Here is a 5,556-nt window from a genome sequence, read left to right on the forward strand (position 1 = left end):
GCTTTTCACATGGGCTCTGTGGGTTTGAACTTGGGACTTCACGCTCTCGCAGGAAGTCTTTTACCCACTGACCCATCTCTTTAGCCCTTCACAGGGGTATTGGCTGCTGCATTGAAATCCTTGATCCTCAGCCAGTGAGGGATGCCAATCAGATCTTCAGGCGAGGGACCTCTTTCCCATTTCCATGCGTTTTCGGTTTTCCATCCTCCTGCCTTCCTTACAGCAGCGGTTCTCAGCCTTCCTAATGCTGTGGCCCTTGGAAACAGTTCCTCGTGTTATGGTGATCCCCAACCATACAATTCTTTCATTGCTACTTCAAAGCTGTAGCTTTGCTGCTGTTCTAAATCCTAATGTTGAGCTGGCGCATGCCTGTGGTGGCGCTCGCCTGAGATCGGAGCGCTTAGGGAGGCAGGGGCAGGCAGATGTCTACAAAGTGAGCCCAGGCCAGGCAAGGCTGCAAAGATAAACTCTGTCAAACAAACAAACAAACAAACAGTAGCAGGATCTCTGATAGGCAAACCCCAAAGGGGTCTCCACCCACAGGTTGAGAACCGCTGCCTTTACCTACAGCTCTCACCCTGCTCGACCTCTGCCTTTCTTTTCCCATGGCTTTAACAACTTCCCTCTGGTTAGGCTTGTCTGGGTGTAGACGCTTAGCTCTGTGGTCTCTCCTGGATGGCCTATCCTCAGCAAAGACCACCCATGACCCCTGGACGCCCGTGCTCTTTGCCTCTTGCAGAGAGGCCCCCTGTGGCCTTGACAGCTTGGCAAAGCACTCACCGCACACATACCGAACATCTGCCCGAGATTCTGGGGCTGTGTTGTATGACACTAGTCCTGGGGAGACGGGAAGGAATGTCTACTCATCTTGTATCCTGAGGGTAAGGACACTATCTTTCCAGCATGGGGAAGCCGATATATTTATTGGGGCTACAGAGGGGGGTGACGAGTTACTTAGAGGGGCAGAGGTGACCGAAAGGCAGTTGCATTACTGAGAGCCCACCCCCGCAAGAGTGACAGCTCAGGAGCGCTGGAACCCCGGGGCTCACTGCGCAACCCAGGCAGCTCACCAGTTCTACGCATGTCTACCAGGCAGCTCAGGTGGTCCGAGTGTCTGTCTGCAGTCCTTACCGCTTGTAACATCAGGGAGAAAAGTCTCCGGTAGGCTTTGAACACTTGATTTCTGGTTGTGGGGTGCTGTTAGGGGAGGGTGTAGAACCTGTAGGAGGTGGAGCCTTACTGGGGAAATTGCATCGTTAGGGGTGGGTTTTGGGAGCTCATAGCCCTGCCCCACTTCCAGTTTGCTCTCTCTGCTTGTGTGTGCAGCGGAGGATGTGATTGCTTACCTTCCTCTCTTCTTCTCAGGTTGTCTGTGGCCATGGCCTCCCCACAGTCTCGTTCTGGAACCTTAAGTCCAAATAAACTCTTTCTTCTCTAAGTTGCTTTTGGTCATGGCATTTTATTACAGTACCAAAAAGTAACCAATACAGGAAAGGAGGGAGGGGCCTAGTGTATTTAGTCAGTTTCAGGGACTTTCTGAGGCTTTTGAGTTGTTTACCTCCTAGCAGACAACACTGTTCTAATCTTTGAACATCTTTATAACAGGTTTAATACCATCCCTGGCCCCCTAGATACATTGATGTATGAAGAAATGAGCTGAGAGTTGAGGATGTGGTAGAATGCTTCAAGCCTTGGGTCTGATCCCTGGCGCCACGTAACCAGGCATGGTTGGTGCACCCCTGTAATCCTAGCACAGGAATTAGACGTTCAAGGTCATTCTTGGCTATGTAGTGAGTTTTAAGGCCAGCCTGGGTTACTGAAGACAGACATAGAGACTGAGAGAGATGGGGTGGGGGTGGGGAAGAAAGAGAGACAGAGAACCAGCCAGTGGCGGTGGCACACGCCTTTAATGCCAGCACTAGGGTGGCAGAGGCAGGTGGATCTCTGTGAGTTTGAGGCTAGCCTGGTCTACAAAGCGACTCCAGGATAGACAGGACCGTTACACAGAGAAACCTTGTGTAACAAAAGGGGGGACAGGGGAGGGAGAGAGAACTGAGTGGCTCCTTTCACCACCAAGCACTGAACATGGACTAAGGATGGAGCCTCAAGGACCTAGCTATGACTCACACCATTGAAGCATCAGATAATTAAGTAATTAAGTAATAAGAAGGGGCAAATTTGGAGCAACTGAGGCAGCCACCTGGCTGAAGTCACCAGTAACAGATCAGGCATGTCCCCTGCTGATTGCTTCCTTTACAGCTGAGCAAGCAGCTTGGCTAAGGTGGGGAGGGAGTGTCAGCTTGCCCTTTAGTTTGTGAAGCTCACTCTATTGCTACAGGGGACTAACCAAGGCAGTAACGGTGGCCAGAAACTGTGTCCTGGAAGCTGACCTTCCATGGCGTGAATCTTGGCTGTTGCAGTCACTTCCTGTCTGTGTGACTGATCTCAGGCCAGCGATACCCCGTCTCCCTATCTGGACAATGGGATTAAGAAAATAGAGGGAAGGACGGCTTCAGTTCCTATCTGTGGAATGCTTAGAGCAGTTCCTGGCCCACAGTAAGTGCTTATTCGGGTCAGTCTTCTGAGAAGGTGCTGGAAAAGCAACCGAGGACAGCCTTGTCTCTTCCCAGAGCTATGGTCAGAAACTCATGGGGAGGAGGATAAGAGGAAGAAATACAAAGTGAGGCATAGCAGCAAGGGCACTGGGTGGGAGTGGGTGAGCCAGCTGACGGGTTGGTGCTTTAGGGGAGCAGTGAGGTGAGGGGTTAGACAGCTCTGAGGCTGGAAGCTCAGTACAGGAAGTCCACTTTAACTTTCAGATGACGGGAGGAGCGTGGGAGCCATGCTAGCATGGCCTGATCTTAGCGTTGGGAAACCAGGCTTGCGTAACTTCATCTGGAAGACTTCCAGAAGAAAGGAAGCCGTCCATTGTCTGCTTTGCAGAGGAGGACCAGGAGGCCGGGCTGATGGGGCTGGTCAGCCGTGGTGCTTACCTAGGTGCTTCTAGTGAGCTGTGGACTGTTGGGAGGCTCCTGATAGCCAGGTCCTTAGATTGTATATGAAAACCAGTGACACCTGGGCAACCAAGGGGACACTTCCAGAGCAGCATTCAGAAAGCTGGGAGGCCAGGCCAGGCCTGCAGAGGGTCTGAACTAAAGGTGGCTGTGCCCAGTGCCACCGTGAATTGTTCCCGAGAATGTGGAATGGCTCCTGCTCTCCAGAGCTCAGAACCTCCCTCCGACCCAAGGGCTATCCTCTGCCATTTTTCTTTTTCCATGTCCCTGGGGTGACGGTGACAGCCCTCCCTGGGCCGTTCGCATTTTCGCTACAGACTCTGGCTCTGGGCGTCTAACTACCCTAGCTGCCAGGCACAGGCTGCACCTGAGAACCAGGTCCAATGAGAGACACAAAATAAGCGGCAGAACAAGATGCTGTGTGTGGAGGACACAGTTCGCTAAGGACGTATACATGTCACACAATCATATACGTGCCCTGGGTCAGTTTTACGCTGCTGACATGTTAAAGTTATGTTTTGGACAAATTGGAGTCAATACAAAGTTTAACATGAATCTCATGCAGTTTATTTTTCCCTCTCATGCTGATCTGGCTTCTTGACAGTTTAAAACCATCTCTGCGGTTGGAGCTCCTGTCTATTTGACAGTATTGTTCCAGAAGGTTAAAAGCATTCAAGATACTGAGTGTGCACACATGCCTTTAATTCCAGCACTTTGGAGGCAGAGGCAAGTTCGAGTTCAAGGCCAGCCTGGTCTATATAGTTCTAGGAAAGCCAAGGCTACGTAATAGAATCTCTCTCCCTCTCCCTGTCCCTCTCCTTTTCCCTCTCTCTTTCTTTCTAATGCACACACAGATTTATGGGACTAAGGGCACAAAGACTTTTTTTTTTTTTCTTAAAGATAGGGTTTCTCTGTGTAGCCCTGGCTGTCCTGGACTTGCTTTGTAGACCAGGCTGGCCTCGAACTCAGAGATCCACCTGCCTCTGCCTCCTTGAGTGCTGGGATTACAAGCGTGAGCCACTGTACCTGGCCAAAGACATTTTTTTTTTTAAATTCATGTTTCATGTGTATGAGTCTTGCCATCGTGTGCATGCCTGGAGCCCTCAGAGGGCCCCTTGGAACCAGAGTTACTTGTTCTCCAGCCCTATTTATTTTCTTTTTATTGGCACATGCTAATCAAGAGCTCTTCCAAGGAGCCCCTCTCCCGGTCCCCACAGCTGCATTAAAAAAAAAAAAAAATCCTCAGCTAGAGCCACACCTGTGTTGGCAATCCTTTGGGGCTGAAGGGCTGCCCCCTTCTTCGATCCATATGGAGAGTCCCAGGTTTTGTTTCCACTTCTTGGCTGCTGAGGGGAGACCAGACTTTGAGATGCTAAGAGGTGGATCTTGCCTCCCTGGGAACCCAGGCCTCACTCAGGAGTGGCTCAGCTCACAGTCTCCATCACCCACATCAGCACAGCATTATGAGGCTGGATAATTACTAAGGTGAACACGTTGCTACAGCCTTGCAGCTCCGCCTCCTGTGTCCTCTGACGGTATGTAGGCCTTACATGCTGCTCTTGCTCTTGCTCATGCTTATCCCATTATTTGGGATGATGGAAGAGTGATTCATTCATTCATTCATTCATTCAGTATTGGTTACCTTTTCTTAACACTGTGGCCAAATACCTGACAAACAGCATCTTAAGTGAGGAAGGGTAATTTTGGGCTCCCATTTTTGTGGGTACAGTCCTTCATAGTAAAGTCTATGGTCTACCACTGATCTGCCCGCTGTTTTCTCCTTTTTATTCCATCTGAGACAGCAGCTCATCTTCCACCTCCATCTTCCTTCTCAGTTAATGCTTCTGGGAAAAGCCCTCACAGACACAATCAAAGGCAGGTCTCATTAGTGCTCTATGTGTTCATTAGTTCAGTAAAGAACACACTTGAGAATTCCTTTCTTGCCTTTCCCTCCCCTCCCCTGTTCTCCCCTCTCCTCCCCTCTCTCCTGGTAGGGTCTCTTGTAGCACAGGCTGGTCTCAAACTGGCTATGTAGCTGAGGATGGCCTTGAACTTCTACCTCCCCTGCCTCCACCTCTCAAGTGCTGGGATTGCAAGCTGGAGCTCAGACAGTGTTTGCTGAGGAAACATTTGAAGCATCTGCTGTAGGGTAACTGTCAGGGTTAGGAGAGCCTACGCAGGAACACACAAGTGCACACATCATCTCAAGGAGCTTTAAAAGCTGGGCCTGGTGGTCCACATGCCAATTCCAGCACCCCAGGGATGGAGGCAGAGGGCCAGGACTTCAGGATGAGTTTTAGCTACGTAGGGAGTGTCAGGCCAGCCTGTATGGACAAACAAAGTCTTTGAAGAAATGCAGCGGCTGGAGACACAGTTTCCTGTGCTTAGGAGCTCTTGGCTGCTCTTGCAAAAGAGTTTGGTTCCCGGCACCCATGCAACCACCTGTAATTCCAGCTCCAGAGGGATCCAGTGCCCTTGGCCTTCGATGGCACCTGTACTCAGGAGCACATATCCACACACAGACATATGTGTGTGTATATAT

General features: G+C 50.5%; 1 long non-coding RNA gene across 1 annotated transcript; it reads left to right on the top strand.

Annotated features, from left to right (window-relative positions):
* Window positions 1-775: 775 nt before the first annotated feature.
* Window positions 776-1,438, top strand: LOC129682659 (uncharacterized). The gene is made up of 3 exons (XR_008721023.1): window positions 776-881; window positions 1,093-1,161; window positions 1,366-1,438. It is a non-coding gene; the product is annotated as an uncharacterized LOC129682659 (long non-coding RNA).
* Window positions 1,439-5,556: the final 4,118 nt, after the last annotated feature.

This window comes from Psammomys obesus, unplaced genomic scaffold (assembly GCF_907164565.1).
Source record: "Psammomys obesus unplaced genomic scaffold, mPsaObe1.curated_primary_1811, whole genome shotgun sequence".
Classification (NCBI taxonomy): domain Eukaryota; kingdom Metazoa; phylum Chordata; class Mammalia; order Rodentia; family Muridae; genus Psammomys; species Psammomys obesus.